General features: G+C 34.2%; 1 protein-coding gene across 4 annotated transcripts in view; it reads left to right on the plus strand.

Moving 5' to 3' along the window:
• The first annotated feature begins 249 nt into the window (after positions 1 to 249).
• The window catches only part of LOC129728008 (zinc finger protein 271-like), a 149,909-nt gene continuing 128,401 nt past the window's right edge, over positions 250 to 21,757 (plus strand). Inside the window, exon 1 of one of the 4 annotated variants that reach the window (XM_055686361.1) lies at positions 250 to 336. The gene's annotated coding sequence lies outside the window, so the exon portion shown is untranslated. The other 3 variants (XM_055686363.1, XM_055686362.1, XM_055686359.1) reach the window with 3 other exon arrangements.

Genomic DNA, 21,757 nt, shown 5'->3' on the forward strand with positions numbered 1-21,757 from the left:
ATGTATGTATATAACAACATCAGCATGTGAACACGTTGATGGTGTGGTGTAAGAATGTCGTGGTGGGGTGAGGTGAGAATCATCCGAACAAAGAGGGGTTTGAGTGAGTGAGTGAGCGAGCGAGTGAAAGGCGGTTTGACGTTGAGGTGGAATAATGAGAAAGTATGTAAATATTCTGGAGACGTTTGTAATTTTCTTTTGGGCCTTTGTGCCTCGGTCGGCCGGTCGGTTCGGATGGGTTCTTGGGGTGGTGGCACAGCGCACGGTTTTGAAGTCAGTATGTGTGCGTGTGTTGTGTGATAGCGAAGAAGGTGGCACATAAGATATGGATCTCCGGTGAGTGTTTTCTGCTGTGTATAGCCTTCTTCTGCTGGTGGAACGGGGTAAAAGGATAAACGAGGATTACTGTTTTTTTCTGCTTATTTCGGAAAGGATATAACCGAAGGTGAAGAAAAGTGGAGTGTCTCGAGAAAAACCTGAATCTTGTCCCTTTGGCAGTCGCGAGCTGGTTCTTGGAGGAACAAGTTTAGAACGAAACCGGTTCTGAAATCTTTGGCAGACGGTCGAAAACGGAGGTGAGAAGAAAGAACGATTCAAGATCAATCGAGCCACACAAGAAGCTGTGACTGACGGCCTTGCAAAAGGGCAGGATAGAATTGATTGGAAAACGTGAAAAACTCGTTACGAGATGTATTGACCCCCAAGTGTACAGTGGAAGTGGAATGCCAGTGGACTGACCAATTTGTGGTTGAAGTGTGGGTCGTCACCAGTGGATGTGAGAATGGTTTCTTGAAATGAAAATTTCTGCAAAGATCGATCACCGCCACAGAGATGAACACAAGTGAGCAATTTTATTCTCCTATTTGTTTTGAATATGCAAATGCATATTTGTTCAGTTCGGCAAAAGTCCGAATGAGTATTGAGTATTCTATCAATGCGATGAGTTTGCCGACGGCATTTTGATTCATTTGTAACGCTGAGCTGAAGCTTGCAGTGGTGTAACTGTATTTGATTTACTTGAAACAAAAGCTGATATCAGACATATTAAAATGTCAATGAAGTTTTTGTTCTTCTAAGAGTTGTACTCAATACTGATAACATAATCGCGAGTGAACAACATTTTCAAGTGTATTTATTTCTCAACCGTTTCAAATCGAATTACGCGAAAAACGTTCAGAATCGGTTCAACGCTCACTAGTGGCTTTTTCATAACTGCTTCCAAATTATGGTTGTGAATAGTATGTTTTTTGAGAAAAATTACAATTTATTTAAGATAAATAATATTTCAATAGAATGGTAAATATTTTTTGCTTGAGTGTTGTGAACTGATTTCTTTTGTGTGATCGCAAATTGTGTACGGAGGTCAAGTTAGGACAAATTTTAACGTACTAACTAAAAGTTTTGGAATTCCCCGCACTAATCTATCGATTCATAAAACTAGCGCTCAGTCAGTATTTACTCTCTTTCTAGAATGAATTTATTTACAAATTTTGTTCATATTTTACCGATATTTTCGTTCGGTTTGTTCACGACAAAATTTTTAAATTTATCCATTGTACTCCGTTCCAAACATCAGTTCATTACAGATTAACGATTATTTCATGCGCTAACTATTCAAATAAAATACTAAGTTAAGCATCTTTAGCTTGTTCTGGAAAACTCAAATAAATCCGACGACTAAATTTGATGCGCGTTGTTACTTGATAATCAACAAAACAGAAATTATGTTAACATTTATTTAAAGTACATTGAAAAATATCAGTCAAAACTAAAAAACGTTCATAAATTTCAACACCAATAAAAGAATCCTAAACATTTACAACTTCGAGATATTGTGAATAATATCGATGATAACTGACATGTGCAGGAAAGCTCATTAAAAGCATCTGGAAGTTCACAAGCAATTTTAGGGAAAATTTTATTTCAAACAGAATAAATAAATTTGTGCTTGTTAGTCACATTATTTTAAAGCTTTGATATGGCTTCAAACAATCGAAAAGATTGTAAGGAAAACTTAATTTCTACTAATTTCATTAGATAAACAACGAATCTTCACGCGTTCACAAAACGACCTAGATTCCTTCAAATTTAATGGTATTTCAGGTTGATTTTGAATATTTCTATAAGTTTTGAGATCGTAACAATTGAAAATTTTTTTAGGTGTTTTACTATACTTCCGTGAGATAATGTGACGTAAGCATCATTTTTTCGAATAATGGTTTTTATTTCAATTTGTTCGTTATTCGAAGACCTCTCTTCTGTCATGTTCCTTTTCAGAGTAAAAATCAAACATACTGGCGTAGAAAACATTTTGAGACAAAAGTGACGAGAAATTCATTCGTTTGCGGCCCGTATTGAAAAACTGATCAAATTGATCTACGTCGTAATGTCTTGTCACGGTAGTATACAGTAGTTTTCAGAGTCTTTTTTTATAATATTTTTTTTGTATGAAACTTGTCGGAAAAGGGTTCCGTTGTGATTGGCCACACTAAATAATTAGCTGATATTTTATGCGAATACTAAAGTAACACTCAAAGGCTCTTAGAAAAAGACAAATTGAGATTAACGTTTTATTATCAGTAATTTAACAGTAACTGAATGAACAGTACTCAAAGAAAAAAAAATGGGAGATTTTTCAACACAATCGAGATTTTTTTGAATACACAAACCTTTCTAACGAGTTATAAACGACAAGTTTACTATCTAATTCCTATTTTGGCCAATAGAGCTATTTTCTACTAGAATTTTTGCTCAGCAGAGCTAATTCGTCTCTCTCTAGTGAAGTCTAGTGAGCAGTAATTCCAAATTTTTTGAAAACTACATTTTTTTATAATTATTTTAACCAAGCGTAATGAAAATATAAAATTTAACGTATACAAGCACTGAATATTGAGGGCGAAAAGTTATCATACTATCTTTTTTCTAAAATAAATTTTTGATTTTAGAAATATTGATTAATACACAGATGAAGCGGCTAGTTTGACGCTGATTTCGGAATATACGCGAATTTCAGAATGTACGTGGATTTTAAAATGTACGTAGGTTTTTGAGAACAGTAGTTTTTACGTGGTATATATTCAATGCTTTTTGTTCAGAGTGTCTTAATCCAATTACCGAATATTCACTGATTTGACCTGACCCTTTTATCCTGATTTTCATCTCAATTCATGAATCTTTATAACACTGCTTTTGATTCTTTTTCGAAATTGTTTAGGCGACATCCATAACCCCCATATGTAACGAAACGTAACGCCAACACCTACCCCCCATGAAAATTACGTAACGCTGCAGAAGGATTTCCTTGACGCTGAACTCACCTCCCCCCCCCCCTCCCCTGTGTAACAAATCGTAACGCTCAAGGATACCCCCCTCCCCTCTATGAGCGTTACGTAATTTATGTATGCCGCCTTAGCAGACATGAAAATAAAATTATAAAGGAAGCTTTTACGCTGATTTCGGTATTTATGCAGTTTTTATGCGGCTTATTACGCACTAGATATTGCGTTACCAACCAGAATGGTCATCTCGAATTTCAAAAAAAAAAAATGCAAAATGTTCACATGCCCGAAAAAACACCCTGTGCAAAATTTCAGCTCAATCGGACTTAAAATGGGGTGGTGCAAAGCGATTGAAGTTTGGCTTTTTTGAAATCTGAAAAATCAAAAATCACCCAAGATGAGGAGAGGGGAGTTACGTGAAACTTCGATTTCCAAAAAAAAATTTTTGGTGCCAAATGACTTAAAAACGCAAGAAACGTCGAAAACTGGTGTCATCTGAAAAAAAAATTTTTTTTTTAAAAAATCGACTCTCTGGAACTTAGTCGTTTTTTCAATTGTGGGAGGCGGAGTTGAAAGTCTCTCGAAATAACCTGTATAATTATATACACTATAACTACCATCGAATACATTATGTTTCATTGGGGTGGTTCATTTATTCGACATAGGGTGGCTCAGATTATTGTGAAAAAATGAGGATAAAATGAAAAAAAAAAATCACTTCGCGCACAAATAATGCAACATTTGGTAATGAGATAATCCTTTTTTGAATTTTTTGTTGTTTGAACATAAAAACACAGCAATACAAAATAGAATATTTTGAAATTATTATTCATCATCAAGAAACAGTCGATAGATTCAACATCTAACAGTAACTTTTTCTATTTTTCTGCTTTTTTGCCAAGATTCGGTGCTTAGATTTCAACAGTCCCTTCCAGTCTGAGTGCTGAAGTATATATATTTTTTGGAAAGTGACATCATTAACAAAATATTTCAGGTTTTTGCAAATATCCTCCATCCATAGCCGAAACAACACTTGCAAAATGAAATTAAATGAAATACAAGACAGAATTCTTGATTGTAATGACGAAATTTAAATTGTGGAGCAATTTCACAAAAAAAACGGGCAATTAATGTAATCGACCAATTTTGATTTGGCTGAAACTTTGCATAGACGTTTCTATAGGCAAGAGAGAGGCCGTTTTGTGCTATTGGTTTAATTTTTTGGAGCAAGGCTCATTTTTGAGAAGCTATTGAAAAATGCTATTTTGGAAAGGTATTGATGATTACAAATATTTTTAGAACCAAAATGGTTTGTTTGATCGTGTTATGTCTTCAGCAAAGTTGTAGATAAAAATTTTGTCTTTCCGAAAAAAATATACACTCTAAAAAAATTATTTTTATTTTGAAAAAAGTTGAAATAAAAATTTGAAATTAATTAGATAAGCTCATTTTTTAAAAATCAGATTTTTTCTGAAAACTACAAAAGGTTATCTAAACAATAAAACCGGTCCGATCATGGAGAAATAAAAAATTAAGATTTGTTGGAAAAAAAAAGTTTTTTTTTAAATTTTTATTTGATAATCTTTCGTAGCTTTTATAAAAAATTAATTTTTCTTTCAACTCTTTTTCAATAAATAAATATTTTTCTGAGAAGGGGTAATTTTTTTTTTGAAAGACAAAATTAATATTTACAACATTACCCAAGATATTTGCATTTTACATTTTCTACTTTCGCACGCGATTGCCAAAGTGAATCAAGTTCATGCCGATCTAGTGCCGCACCCTACCATCAATATGAACGTATATATTAGCCTAGAGACAGTGGTAATTCGTGGCAAAAAAATCGAAAATTCGCGGGTGGTAAAATAGAAAATATTCAGAATTCGCGGTAATTTCACGGCAACCTTTTCTTTAGAAAATGTCAAATGAAGTGCTTTTTTGGGGTTAAAACAATAAAAAAAAACTGTTCTAGTCAATTTGATATACGATAATTTAACCGTACGATTCATGATTGGTGTCCGCAGGCACGTATTATTCATGTTATCCTGACTCACGCTGCATTCCGCATCTACCGAGTTTCCGGGAATCTATAGATATTTATTTGCCAACCGGAAAACCACAAGAAACCGTCCGCGTTTCGAATACTTATCTAAATTATAATATCAATTTCACTGTTGCGTATTTTTAAATATGCAAAAATGTTTGCTACTTGTACTAAGTAGTTACATATTTCAACTTCGATTTTGCACACTCTATAACTCTATCATGCAGGCCTCCGATTGCCAAAATCTTTACCCGAAGAGGATCTAGTAACCAAACCGTCCGGAAACAATTCAATCCAGGCTGACAAAATCTCGTTGTAAGAAAGCAGTAGTACTATTCCATCTGATTGGTTGCTTAGGAAAAGGTTTCTTGTTGCCGTCGAGGTGCCCATTAATCGGTGTTGCTGGTTTTCGCGGCATTCCGCGGGTTCCGCGAAATCGCGATTTACCACTGTCCCTAGTATTAGGCTAGTGAACACTTCACTACTATCGTTGCAAATCTCTATCAGCCAACGGTCAACAATCCATTCGATCGTATGGGACACTATATAGGCCAAACGCAATGGGCACGTTCACGTTCTGATGATGTAAACTTGACAGAAAATGTATGGTTGAACTGTCAAAACGACGCAAACTCGGAAACAACGAGTCTACTGTGTTGCGTATCAGATTGAGTTCCATATACTCTCATTATCGCCAAATAACATCAATACAGTCTATTGTTCGATTATATCAGTAAAAGCACTGTGGATTCGATTAAGTGTTGGCAATGAACAGTATTGTGGTAAATGAAAAGAATACAATTTTTTTTTTGGCACAGAGTAGGTTTTTGAAATATTTTGTAGATTTATTTTGTAACATCTTGCTATTTTATATGGTATGTTTTCCAGCTCAACATAGCACCTTAAAGACAATGCTATAACAATTATTATATTTTCAGGAAATTTTTCTAGTGGTATTCAGTGAAGTGTTTTTTTTTTTCATTTTATCTTTTTTTCATTTTTTCACAATATAATGAACCACCCTATGTCAAAAAAATGAACCACCCCAATGAAACAATGTATTTGATGGTAGTTATGGTGTATAGCATTATATAGGTTATTTCGAGAGACTAGCGATCAATTTCAGAAGATAAGTTCAACTTCGCCTCCCACAATTGAAAAAACAAAAGTCCCAGAGAGCCGATTTTTTCAAATAAATTTTTTTTTTCAGATGACCATTTCTCGACGTTTCATGCGTTTTTAAGTCATCTGGCATCAACATTTTTTTTTTCGAAAACCGAAATTCCACGTAACCACCCCTGCTTTCACCACCCCTTGGGAGATTTTTTAGATTTAAAAAAGGCAAACTTCAATCGTTTTACGCCACCCAATTTCAAGTCCGATTGAGCTGAAATTTCGCACAGGGTGTTTGGCACCCTACTAGCTATCCTTGGACAGATTTTAGTATAGGGAGTAATTGGTTCCTTCTTGGGAGTATTTGAAGGGTTGATAGAGAGCCACATTTGGTGAAAAAAAAACTCTTCAACGCATATGCCTTAACGTTAAGCTACTCGGAGTTATTTAGCTTTGAAGTTTCTTGAATACTCTCCCATAAAGTGGCTCTAACTTTGAGCGTATAGCACTTTGAGCAATTCTATTGGATTCATTTGAAAGCTGCGAAAAGTTTCTGCTAGATACAGCTTCTACATGTCTGAATGAAATGTCAAACATGCAGCAATAAAATTGTAATTTTCGAAAACTTATGCAGATAGAGAGTTGATGTCAAAGAATTGGGTCAGGAAATCAATAAGGTTAACAATGTTTTTTTTGTGGGAAAACATCAGAATACGTTTAAAAAGTTATTACTTTTGAACTTTTTTCCTTCAGTACATTATTTTTTACATTCGCTTTGACATATAGAAGCAGTATCTAGTAGAAAATTTTTAGCTTTCAAAGAAAACCAAAAGAATAGATGTTAGTTGTATACACTCAAAGTTAAAGTCACTTTATGGAACAGTTTTCAAGAAACTTCAAAGTTGAATAACTCCGACTAGATGAACGTTCGGGCATATGCGTAGAAGAGTTTTTTTTACATCAAATATGGCCCTCTATCAGCTCCTGAGATACTCCCAACATAGAACCAATCACACTGTATAACGGTGGTCATCGTTACCAATAAAAGAAGCAGATGAGGGATTTTTAACGGCACCCATATTATTAACGACATATGTTTCATGGATTTTCTGCTGTTGTTTTGACTTAATCATTCTATTAATTTATTACTACATTGGTTGGGCCTAGAGCTCAAACTAGAAGAATATAAGCAATCATCGCTTTTGGTGGTGAGCTTCGCAGAGTAATTGTTCACGTAGTTTCTATTTTTGCTTACAGGAAGATTTCGTTGAGGTCTATAAAGACTATACGCACTTCCGAGGTAGCTAAAGGTACCAAAATTCACGAAAAAAAGTAAAAAGCTATAATTGTTATGTTTTTCCAAGCCTTTTTAGCTTTTGTCGACCAGTGTTATTAATAATAGTTAAATTCGCTTAATCGCAAATATCACAGCTGAGAGGATCTAAAGAAAAACTCTCTTGAGTAGAATCCTTAATTATGCCTCCACAAACAGGCGTGCGAATTTTTTTTCATTAATTAAAAACACAAATAAAAGCATGGAATAAAACAAACTGCGTAGAATAAAAAAAGTTTTTTCTCAATAATCCCCATTCTGCAATGAGAGCCATATTTTACGCTATTTAATTATCACAACATTTGAAAAATTTTCATTAATGCAAAACATTAGAAAATGTTTTGATTCTTCTACAATTTAACATCAAGGGCACAAAAGTGTTAAATATATGCAAAGAAGTGAAAGTATTGGAATCTTTTTGTGACTCAATTTAATCAAAAACTCGAAATAGGGTGAATTAACCTATAGTGGACTCGTTTCCCATAATGGACCACTCGTTAGATTAACTCCATTTCTCTTAATGTTGGGTGAATTAACCTATACTGGACCACCCACATCTATAAATTCCGATTTATGCTAAGTCAAATTTAGTTTATCTGACGGGTGGTCCACTATAGGTTAATAAAGTGCAATTAAGGTGCATTATAGGTTAATTTACCCTACATCGAAGTTTATCCTTTGCATAAGATGTTTCACGATGGAAGTTTTCCGAAAATCTCTCGAGTTTTCGCGTGAACTGAGTTAATCTAGCGGTTCAGCATAGGTTAATTTAACCTACATCATTTAAACCACAGGGTTACCCGTTTTTAACCCATTTAACCCAGGCGTTCATCTTCCAAACAGCATGGTAAATTAACCTATAGCGGACCCCTTCCTTGTAGTAGACCTCCCGCCAGATTAACTCAATTTAAGAAAAAACTCAAAGGATTTTCAGAAAGCGTCAGAATCACGAGAAACATGAATAAATTCCGATTTCTGTTGAAAGAAATTGGGTCATTCTGACGAGTGGTCCACCATAGACAACGGGTCCACTATGGGTAAATTTACCCTAACTCAGGTTTTTATACGAATAACCATTTGTTTTATTTTATGTAGGTGAGACCTGTACAAAACGCACAAGTTAAGCATTTACGCAATTCACAGCGACATGGAACGTGTAAGATGATTGTAGGATATATATATATATATATATATATATATATATATATATATATATATATATATATATATATATATATATATATATATATATATATATATATATATATATATATATATATATATATATATATATATATATATATATATATATATATATATATATATAATGTATCTTTATGACGAAGCTTACTTTAAAATACTAGATTTCAATGTCCCAAACCATTGCTACCAAACGAGTTCGTGGCCAAGACGCACCACAACAAAGGCCAATATGCTCTAATGCAGAAGGCTAATATTCCATTTTACCAATAGTGGCCCTCTGTCATATAGTGTACCTCCCGCCAGATTAATTCAATTTATACAAAAGCTTAAGGAATTTTCAAAAAAAAAAATTTAACTAACACGCTGAGAATCCTGAGTAAGAATTCCCAGGATTCCTATAACTCGGTGACGAAATTGTGAAAGGAATCGTTTCTGCGATACGTGCAGAATCTGTTCGAATTTTGAGAATCTACTTCAAGCAGAACCAATACATTTGTATTTTGTTTGTTAGTCACATAATTTTTAGGCTTTCATACGGCTTTAAATAATCAAAAAGAATGTAAAAAAAACTTAATTTCTATTCAACTAGGTAAGATCCATTGTTCACGACTCCAACAAACGAACTAGATTCCTTAAAATTCAATGGAATATCAGGTTGATAAAGAATATTTCTATAAGTTTTGAGATCGTGACAATTATTAGTGTTGTTGGCGTTTTTCTATACTCCAGTGAGATAACAATGTGAAAGCGCCATTTTTTCGATTTTTTATGCCAATTTGTTCGTTATTCGAAGACCTCTCTTCTGTCATGTTCCTTTGCAGAGTAAAAATCAAAAAACATACTGGCGTAGGAACCATTTTGAGGCAAAAGTGACGAGAAATTCATCCGTTTGCGGCCCGTATTGAAAAACTGATCAAATTGATCTACGTCGTAATGTCTTGTCACGGTAGTATACAGTAGTTTTCAGAGTCTTATTTTATAATATTTTTTTGTATGAAACTTGTCGGAAAAGGGTTCCGTTGAGATTGGCCACACCAAATAATTAGCTAATATTTTATGCCAAATACTAAAGTAGCAGTCAAAGGCTCTTAGGAAAAGACAAATTGAGATTAACGTTTTATTATCAGTAATTTAACAGTAACTGAATGAACAGTACTCAAAGAATAAAAAATGGGCGATTTTTCAACATAATCGAGATTTTTTTGAATACACAAACCTTTCTAACGAGTTATAACCGACAAGTTTACTATCTAATTCCTATTTTGGCCAATAGAGCTATTTTACTAGGTTTTAGCACAGCAGAGCTGATTCGTCTGTCTCTAGTAAGCCCCCAATTCGATCTCCTGTTGAATTTGATTTCTTTTCTAAGGTTTAACCAATGAGCAGCAATTTCAAATTTACTAAAAACTACATTCTTTATAATTATTTTAACAAAGCGTAGTGAAAATATAAAGTTAACGTATACAAGTCTTTTTGAGAAGAAGACCGGAAATTTTCCGGAAATATTAGTTAATAGTCACTGATTTGACCTGACCTTTTTATTTTATCCTGATTTTCATCTCAATTCGCGAATGTTTATAACACTGCTTTTGATTCTTTTTCGAAATTATTTAGCAGACATGAAAAAAAATTGCAAATGAAGTTTTTACGCGGTATTAATGCAGCTCTCATGCGGCTTTTCACACGCTACGTATCCCTCGCTTGGGAAGATTTTAGTACAGAGAGTGATTGGTTCCTTCTTGGGAGTGTTCCAGGGGCTGATAGAGGACAAGATTTGGTGAAAAAAAATTAGTAGAAAGTTAGTTGTATACACTCAAAGTTACAGTCACTTTATGGAATAGTATCCACGTCAAAGTTGAATAACTCCGAGTAGATCACTGTTAGGGTATATGCGTAGAAGAGTTTTTTTTTTTTTTCATTAAATACCTATAGCCCTCTATCAGCTCCTGAGATACTCTCAACAAAGAACCAATCACCCTGTTTAACGGTGGTCATCGTTACCAATTAAAGAAAGCATGTCAAAAGGCCGCAGAGTAATTGTTCATCGAGTTCATCGTTTCCATTTTTGCTTACGAAAACATTTTGTTAAGGTCTATAAAGGCTTCACGCACTTCCGAGCTTGCTAAAGGTACTAAATATAATTTTCTTATATTTTTCCAGGCATTTTTTTGCTTGTCAACCAGTGTTATTTATGATAGTTGCTTAATCGCACATCTCTCAGATGATCTCGAGGTACAATGCTGGTCCAACAAGCCAGTTGTCGTCGGTTCGAGTCTCGCCTCGGGAGAGACTGTTAGTGTCAGTATGATCGTAGCGCTAGCCCCGCAATTGTCCTGTACACTTAAATAGTTGGGTGTGAAGTCTGTGTATAAATATCCCTCTTTCCACTCCTCCGGCAGCTGTTCTGTATCCCAGATCCTAACTATCACCTGGTGCAGACAGGAAGCCAACCTATCCGAGCCCAGTTTGATAAGCTCCGCTGCGATGCCATCTTTTCCACCTGATTTGTTGTTCTTGAGCTGCTTGATGGTATCCTTAACTTCACCTATCGTAAGGGTCGGAATGTCTCCCTCATCCGCTGTGCTGACGAAGTCTTTCCTTCTACCGTCTTGGTCCTCTGGCTCTGTGCCATTCAGGTGTTCATTGTAGTACTGCTTCCACCTGTCGATCACCTCACGTTCATCCGTCAAGATTCCTCCATCCTTATCCCGACACATATCGGCTCGCGGCACAAAGCCGGTGCGGAATGCGTTCAGTTTCTTGTAGAACTTACGTGTTTCTTGCGAACGATACAGCTGCTCCATTTCCTCACACTCCATCTCTTCCAGGCGGTGCTTTTTGTCCCGGAACAGATGGGTCTGCTGTCTTCGTTTCAGTTTATACCGCATCACGTTTTGACGGGTCCCTGCTGCAGCATCAATGCACGCGCTGCATTCTTCTTGTCTAGAATCGTCTAACACTCCTCGTCGAACCAACCGTTACGTCGATTCCTTTCGACGAACCCTAACCGAACCGAACCCTAAGCTGCGCTGTTAATCGCTGCTTTTACATTACTCCAGCAGTCCTCTAGCGAGGCTTCGATGAGTTCACCCTCTTCCGGCAGTGCTGCCTCAAGACTTTGCACGTATTCAGTAATGACTTCGGGAAATTTGAGTCGTTCCAGGTCATTCCGTGGCGGGCGACGGTAGCGGATGTTGTTGACAATCGAAGGTCTTTGGCGCATTTTGACCATCAGAAGATATTGGTCAGAATCGACGTTTGCTCCACGGTAGGTTCGGACGTCGATAATATCCGAGAAGTGCCTTCCATCAATCAAAACTTGATCGATTTGTGATTCGGTCTGTTGTGGTGATCTACAGGTGTACCGATATGGTAGGGTATGCTGGAAGTAGGTACTACATATGGTCATGTTCTTGGAGGCGGCGAAAACAATTAGTCGAAGGCCCCTTCCGTTCGTTACATTGCACAATGGTCGGAAAGCTGAAATTTCCGGCCAAAATTCATTTTTTTGTGCCAAATTGGTGGTTTTCCACTGCAGATGATTATGACATATGAGAGAAGTTTTGTACTGACAAGGAGCTGTCTATAAACCACGTAAACTGAGGCAAATGTCTTGTGTTTTCGAATTAACGTAAATAAGTCGTTAGTGGAACGAGATAAACGATTACTGTTTGCAGCAAAGATGCACATAATAGTAAAACGTTTCTTATGGCTTTGAGAGTTAGTTCGCGATTTGTCCGCAGAGATCGCACACGAATCTAACTTTTGATAGTTGTGAAGCTATTCAATTCAAACAAAACTACTGAAGACGAAACGATTTAGCAAATCTCGACTGTAGAGCCACCAAATGTTGAGACAGTTTTCTATGATCTTGTTTGTGAAAAACTGTTTTAAAACGGTGCTTAATCAATTCAATGCAATCATTTATAACATTTTCTGTTCTAGGTTGTATGAGCAAACTCACTAAATCGATCTTATTAACTTCCTCTTAAGACATTGCTCGCTTCTTCGTAAAACACTTGAATAAAACTTCAAAACTGTAAAGCACACATAAAACTTTGTACAACACAAGCAATCAGACCGACTCAAAGGTATGAACAAAAATCAGTCAGCCATAAAAGACATATAAGCCGCATGATCCAAGAGCATAACAATATGTGTGATATTGCGGGCCTACGCGTGGGAGTAGTTGTGAGATTGACGGTTAACTCAATGGAATTTTGTGTATGAAAAACCTGACTGCAATGTTGGAAAGTTCGACCATGAGAACCTCCATTTGTTTATACTGTATGCCGACATATCCGGTACACAGCTTCTACTTCGGCTGTAACTGACGAGTAAATGCCCAAATGCAAGCTCGAACCATTAGTTTAACTCTGGCAGTGATATTTGTGTTTGGTGAAAGAAGTTTGCATGTGGTGATTCATGGCCGTGTTTTCATAAAACAAACACTGGGAATCATTTTTGGGATAATAATTCATTTTTTTATTCGGTTTCGTATGATTTCACATGAATAATCGCTAAGTCTCTTGGCGATGTTGTAATGGGTTAACAAAATAAATTTCAGAAAAAACTTTGGGTTGATAAAAAACATCGTTTGAAAATAATAAAGATACACGCGAAAATCAATTTATTGCTATTATTAACTATTTTTTTTTCAAACAAAATGAAAAAAAAATTTATAGTGGACCCGTTTCCTATAATGGACCACTGGTCAAATTAACTCCATTTACCCTGAATCAAAATTCACAAATGTTTCTCGCAATTCTGATGCAGATCCGTTGCATAGGATGTTTTCCGATGGAAGTTTTCTGAAAATCCCTCGAGTTATCACATAAATTGAGTAAATCTGATGGGTGGTCCAGTCCATTTACCCTACATCACATTTAAGTCATTTAAACCACAGGGTTGCCTGTTTTTAACCCATTTCAACCCAGGCGTTCATTCTCCGAACAGTATGGTAAATTAACCTATAGTGGACCCCTTCCCTGTAGAGGATCACCCACTAGATTAACTCAATTTATGAAAAAAACTTCAGTAAACTTACATGGGCAGACATTTTATCCAACCAATCTGCGTCAGAATCCTGCGAAACATCACTATGTGTAAATATGCCCTAACTTAGGCTTTTATACGAATAACTATTTACTCTGTTTTATGTAGGGGAGAGCTGTACAAAACGCACCAGTTAAGCATTTACGCAATTCAGAGCGACATTGAACGTGTTGGATGATTGTAGGATATATATATATATATATATATATATATATATATATATATATATATATATATATATATATATATATATATATATATATATATATATATATATATATATATATATATATATATGTATATATATATATATATATATATATATATATATATATATATATATATATATATATATATATATGTATATATATATACATATATATATATATATATATATATATATATATATATATATATATATATATATATATATATATATATATATATATATATATATATATATATATATATATATATATATATATATATATATAATACTAGATTTCAAGGTCCCAAACCATTGCTACCAAACAAGTTTCCGAGACGCCAAGACGCACCACAACAAAGGCCAATATGCTCTAATGCAGAAGGCTAATATTCTATTTAACCTATACTGCCGGTACCCGGTGAGAAAACGGCGATTTCATATTATCCGTGAACTTTCGGATTTCCAGCAATTACATCCAGAACCAATGACCATAACAGTTTCATAGCACCACAAGTTTATTGTTGAGAACAAAAAACCATGGATGGAATTGGTTTTACGTTATATAACTTGAAAAAAAGACAAAATAGGACAAAGTATGCAGGTACATTTCAAAAATACTCGCATATTTTGTCCCATCACATATAAATTCAACCAGCAACCGGCAGTATCCTTGGCAACGTAGATTGTATTAGAGAAAAACAACATTAGTCTAGGTAATCAAATGACATACTTCTATATGCCTAAAATAATCTGATATACACTAATCTGGAGAAAAATTATATGTTTCCAGTTTGTACCACTATGCAGTGGGACTGTAATGCGGGTACTTTCAATATGGGACAAAAACAACTGGGTATTTTTTCCATGTTTTTCCATACAAAAGTATCAACTTTAATTTTTTTCCAGAAAATATAATAACAATTAAGTCGATTCCCGATGATAACTCAAAAGTGACCAAAATCAGTATGGGACAGTTATGCGGGTACCGGCAGTATAGTGGCCTTTTTTCCTATAGTGGACCACAAGCCAAATTAATTCAATTTATACAAAAACTTAAAAGGTTTTCAAAAAATGTTCATTTGGGAACATCTTATCCAGTGAATTTGCATCGCAATTTTTATACGTTCCGATTTATGTTAACAGAAATTGAGTTAATTTGACTGGTGGTCCACTAAAGGTTAATTTATTCTACTCCTTGCAAGAATTAGCACGCGGGCGCTTACAGTCTAAGAAGTAAATTCAAAAGCAATGGAGTGTGTTCAACTCTAATTTTAATTCTGATCGTTCTTAGTTAAAGTTTGATGAAAGTTAGTGACATAAAATGAAATATTTATAGCATTGTTAATTCCAGAAATGTGAGAGTTAGAGGAACGTGTCATTTGCAGATCAGTTAACCATAAAAGCTTATATAAAATTCATGAATAACATGTTGGACAGAGCCACAGAAAAGTCTACATTCTTTCGTGTATTTTAATCATTGTGGCGCACATTTCTATGTCAGAATTGTAGGAAAGCTGGGTTTATTTGAGAAAAACTGAACTAAAAAATCATCATTTAAAGCCACATGTTTGAGTATTTCAGGGAATTAATATCATGGGCTATATTACCCCGCCGGTGCGTTCTGTACAGTTCTCCCCTATATGATAGCTGGGAATGCTAGGTATAAGCCCCTCTCCTCTAATTCCGTAGGGAGGAGAGTGGTTCGCGCAAAAAACACAATTTTTCAATATTATTTTAAAGCTGAGAAAATTAATAAAAAGCCATTGCTGATAATATATTCTAATAGCTAACAGACGACATTGTTTTTGAAACATTCATCAATGTTCTGCAAGCATTTTTTATTCCCACTTGGGCCCACTGCACTGTAGTGTAAAACCGAAATGTAAAAAACTCGATTGTGGAAAGTCGAAAAAATATTTCTTCATTTATTTTCTTGATTAGAACAATACGAGCACTGATTTATCTAGACAGAGATTTACCTAGAAAACAGAGTGGAGACTTATTTTTGCTCGTCATCCTTCAGCCTCCTCTAATATTTTCTTACCTCTAATTTTTTTAAAGTTTTAAAAGAAAGAGGGCACCACGAAAATATCTGTCCCGGGTCCCCCAGCACCTAAATCCGGCCCAGGTTTAGAGAAGATATCAATACATATTTCGTGATAAATTTTCGTTGGTTTCCAGTATGCTGGAGAAATTTTTAAACTTCGTGTAATGAAAAAAAGGAAATCACAATCAAGGTTAGTGAAATACATTTGGTTTATAGAAAGGCTCAGTTTTGATTGCGTCTATGGGTAATCGATATGATGAATGGGTATATTTATATATCCCTGAACAAAATAAAGTTCAACAAAAGCTCCATCGAGATCCTTTTCCTGCCGTTTTTTTGCGCAGAGCTTGGCTGAGTTACATCAACTAAACTCGATGTCAATGAAAGATGTATCAAAAGTTGGCCTAGAGTGTCCTCTACAAGATATATATAATCTAGCTGCAACTAAATCTGTAACTCTGTAATTCTGGAGGATTTTTGGTAACTTGTAGATCAACGCCGATCGCTCGTAAACCGGTATATTTTTCAAAAATTGTAATGAAAACAGAAGAACAGCATATGCGTTTAAATATGCGAGCTTCTCTCTGCCAGAAGAAACATCTGTGGTAATAAAAATATGTATTATTTACAGTAAAATACCTTCAAAATTTTTTTTTTATATTCGTATTGCGAATTGTATTAAGTCACTTTTCCGATTAGAGCAAAATCATTTCAAATCGCCTGGAAATACGCGAAAAATTTAATCGAACATTTTTGATTTGAATGAAACTTTGCACACGTATTTGGCTTAGCAAACTGAGCATTTTTCACAGGTGTAGAGATTTTTTACACTCATGAGTTACATTCTAAAAGCGCGTATGCCTTTTGGTATAGGTTTTATTCGAAGCATTGTAGCCCAGAATGGGCCGTTGGTTGTACAGAAAAACTGTCTGAGAATGAGTTGTAGCGAATCGAAAATGCATCATAAAAAAATATCCACTGTACAAAAAAAATTTTTTCTTCACAAAAAAAATAAAAATAAACATTAAATTTCAATTTAAAAAAAAGAGTTGAATTTATTTTTATTTTATTTTCAAAAAAAACTTGTCGTTAATACGCAACTTTTAAAAAAAAGTCCAGTATGGAGAAATGAAAAATATTTTTTTTATGGTAGATTATTTTTTTATGAAAATTCTAATTCAAACATTTTTCAAAATATTTGTATTCTGATGATTTTAAAAGATGCAGAGAGTCATTTCGAATCAAAAAGCCCTTGGTAGTAAACATTTTAAAGGCATTGGTTTTCGAGTTATTCCTAATTTAAGCTCGAAAACTTATAATTATTTAGGAAAATACACGTTTTTCTTAATTTGTCCATGGTTCTCCAGCAAAAACCTTACGTTCATTGGAATGCTTGATCAAAAATATACAATTCATTCTTTGACAACAGAACGATTGGGCGAACGGTTCTCAAGAAAAGAGTTAAATGTTCTAAGTGATCTAAATATATATAAGAATCAAATATTTATTTTCGAGTTTTATTATCTTAGGGACATATTTTTTATGACATAGATACTTTACAGAACTAGTTTCACCTTATATTTTATATACATCATAAGTAAATGATTCGTCATCTTTTAAAAACAGCTTCGTTTGTATCTTATTTTCTGAAATCGGAACAAAAGAGTAATACTTTTGTGTGGCAGCTATTATTATAGATTTTTTGAAAATATTGCTCCATTCTGTTACTCTTTGTTCATATTCTGCATATGATACCCAACTAAATGACATTTTTGATGAATTTTTATTACTTTTCTGATTAGATCAATCGTACAATTCTTTTTCGCTTGTAATGGGATGTTCATGTTCTTCAGCTAAACTTGCATTTCTTGCCATTCATTTTAGCATGCCACCATTTGCATCGCATGGGCCTTTAACATGGGAAGTCGCAAAAAAATGCCACTCTGCATCGACGTTATATTTTGTTTTGAACTTGCAAAGACTTGCAAAGTTTTTTCTATTTTTATATTGCGAGGCAGCTCCATCAGACATTAATATCGCTTTTTTCAACTCTATTGTTGTTTTCAAAAAACTCATTAATTTGGCAATGAACACCTGAACCGCAACAGTATCATGATGAAATACTTCCGATATTATGATGAAACTAATATTCTCAAGTGTACCAGATTCTGAATAGCAAACAACGAAGGGATGAATGGTGGCTTGACTATCATTCCAATAAGTAGACGAGTTTTAGTGATAAAGACGTATTAAAATGAGCAATATTTTTAATTTTGCAAAAACGTTTTCGTTTAACTTGCGTAAGCTTGATGAGCACCGATGATCAGGAAAGAGTTTACAGCATTTGTGTTGGTGTATTCCATTTTCACTTTATTCATCTTCACAAAATGCAAACTGTTACTAACACTTCTGGAGTAGTGCAATCGTATTTTTATATAGGTAACCCGGTAGTTGATGGATGCGTATTTAACAAATAATAATTATTAGTAAACAAGTAGGTAGTGTTGCCGATAAACATATCATTTTACAAAACATTCGGCAAGGGGAAACGTGTAGGTAGGCTAAGGTTTAGCGCTTGAGTTATTTATCCAATCGTTTTGTTGTCAAAGAATGAATTGTATATTTTCGATCAAACATTCCAATGAACGTATGGTTTTTGCTGGAGAACCATGGACAAATTAAGAAAAACGTGTATTTTCCGAAATATTAATAATTTTTCGAGCTTAAATTAAAAATAACTCGAAAACCGATACCTTTTTTTGATTCAAAATGACTCTCTGCATCTTTCAAAATCATCAGAATACAAATATTTTGAAAAATGTTTAAGTTAGAATTTTTATAAAAAAAATAATCTACCATAAAAAAATATTTTTCATTTCTCCATCCTGAACTTTGTTTTAAAAGTTGCGTATTAACGTCAAGTTTCTTTAAAAACAAAATAAAAAAAAATTGAACTCTTTTTTTTTTAAATTGAAATTTAATGTTTTTTTTTAATTTTTTTTGGTCAAAAAAATTTTTTTTGTACAGTGTATATTTTTTTCATGGTGCATTTTTAATTCCCTACAACTCATTCTCAGACAGTTTTTCTATACAACCAACGGTTTCTGGGCTACAATGCTTCGAATAAAACCTATGCCAAAGGGCATACGCCCTTTTAGAACGTAACTCATGGGTGTTAAAAATCTCTCCATCTGTGAAAAATGCTCAGTTTGCTGAGCCAAACACGTGTGCAAAGTTTCATTCAAATCAAAAATGGTCGATATTCGACCATAGGTCATTTGACGCGATCTTGCTCATTATGTAAAAACTAGTTGGCCCGTAGTGGCTAGCCACTTTCAAATGCATTTTGAACTATTAAAAGTTGGTATTTAATCGAAAATGGAATTTTTTTTGGAATATCTAGTTGAAGTTCAAGATGTAACTATGACACTATCGACAATTCGATGCGAATGTCCAGCGCTGGTTTAAAACTTAATTAATTATCTAAACTGCGATAAATCCTTCGTTCAGTAGACCGTGGATTAATTGCTTACGAAAACGACACTGCATCTCGCTTCTTCGGATCCACTGCACAGCTGTTTTCTCCAATATCAAAAGACTTTTTCTCCATTATTTGACAATTTTGAATAATTGTTTTCTAACGATTCAATTTTTTTTTATTCCATAACTTGAGTAATAGTTCATTTTCTCAATTGTTTGATGTTAAATATGTTACATATTTTATTCAAACTAAACTTACAAAATACCTAAAAATGAATGTGATTGAAAAAAAAAACAATTTACAAAAACCATTGCTCATTAAAAAATACTGGATTGCACAAAAAAATATTCACACATGTAAAAGTTTGCCTCTGCAATTTGTTGTTAACAATAGCAAAGCTTGGAACAACGAAGTACTGTCCTCTTTTAATCATTGCTGGGAAGTTCAAATCCCTCTCCAATACTCCGATATAACTTCACACATGATAAATGACGCGTTCCATCACAGAAACCTTTTATAGTGTTGCGTAACAACATAACAATCCATCACCACCACCTTTGTCTACTTCTTTGTTTTCGTCTTCTTCTACATAAGCACACAAATATTATTTGATAAAAAATAAAAAAAAGTTTGCTTACTGTAGCGCATTCGCAGGATAGTAGATAAACCTATGTTTAATTTTCAAAACTTTGAAAATTTTATATCGATATATCAAAATATCTTAAATCAAAACTGTTGATCAGATTTTACATAATGTTCAAAAATAATGGCCAATAGCTTAACCCGATCCCGGCGCAGAGAAATTAGTTTTCACCTAAAAAATGAACTTCAAGCTCTTATTACTCATCAACTATAAACATAATTAACACTAACTGTATTGCAAATTAAAGATCAAGCTGTACCTTACTGAATAATTTCATCGTGAAAATTTTCAAGTATAATTATTGGACTTGAACCAAAGTTTGCGTGTCACTCGTCGGAAATGAGTTTTTTTGAAACAGCTAAAATTTTCACAGTAAAATAGTTATCCCTTTCTCCGTACATCTTGAACTTCATAGTATACTTGAAGAATTAATTTGGGGTACAATATGTGCCGCATGTCTAGTGTAGGTTTAATGTCTTCTCTATTTTTAGAAATATCGAAAAAAAATTATATTGCTTTATCTTTGAGTACAACTTCTTGAGAACATTTTTGTAAATTTTGTTAGAGCTTTGAGTAATAGGAAGAAAGTTGGATAGATTTCAAGTGCGGCTTGTCACGCGCCATAAGCTAAACTTGAAACTCGATATGGTGTTTTGCATAAAATAGCTTTGCCGAGTTACAGCCGGTTTTCTTTAATTTTTTTAAATATGCGTTATTAGCGTCTTCGGTCGTAATTGATATTTTTAATAAACAAACAACTTTTTGCTATCGAATAACTGTACTATTGAAAAATTACAATTTCAATGCATATAAAAATTGCTACACACTTTAAAAAAACCAAACTGCTCATTTTCTCGAGCAAAAAGGTTTGTAATCCCTATTATTTTCTTGACTTTTTCAAAGTCTATCCTCAATGAACTACAACAGGTACAGCCTTATTCCATCACTTAACAACCTAATTTTGATGGTAATGCCATGACATTACAGAACTTATTGGACATGTGACTATAAAATAACGCTCATAATCAATCGACAGTAGTTTGGCTAACTTTAGATTTCATTTACATGCTTGATATCTTTGATAGTGTCTTTCTTACATCTTTAAATTGCCTTCCGCCCTTTATTACGTTTTTGGCGGTTTTTGTCGATGCACCTGCATCAGAACCTATAGCCATGTGCTAATTTAACACGTGTGCCGAATATTAGTTAAGACGCAGTTAGCTTTGATTTCCTTACGACTGGTTTCATACCAGGCGATAGGAGGTGAGTGGAGGACTAAAAGCAAAGGTAACTTGCAGTCAGGACGGGGAGTGTTTGCGTTGCTTACACAAAAAAATGACAAACTTTAGTGT

The sequence above is a fragment of the Wyeomyia smithii genome, chromosome 3, assembly GCF_029784165.1.
Source record: "Wyeomyia smithii strain HCP4-BCI-WySm-NY-G18 chromosome 3, ASM2978416v1, whole genome shotgun sequence".
NCBI classification, from domain to species: Eukaryota; Metazoa; Arthropoda; class Insecta; order Diptera; family Culicidae; genus Wyeomyia; species Wyeomyia smithii.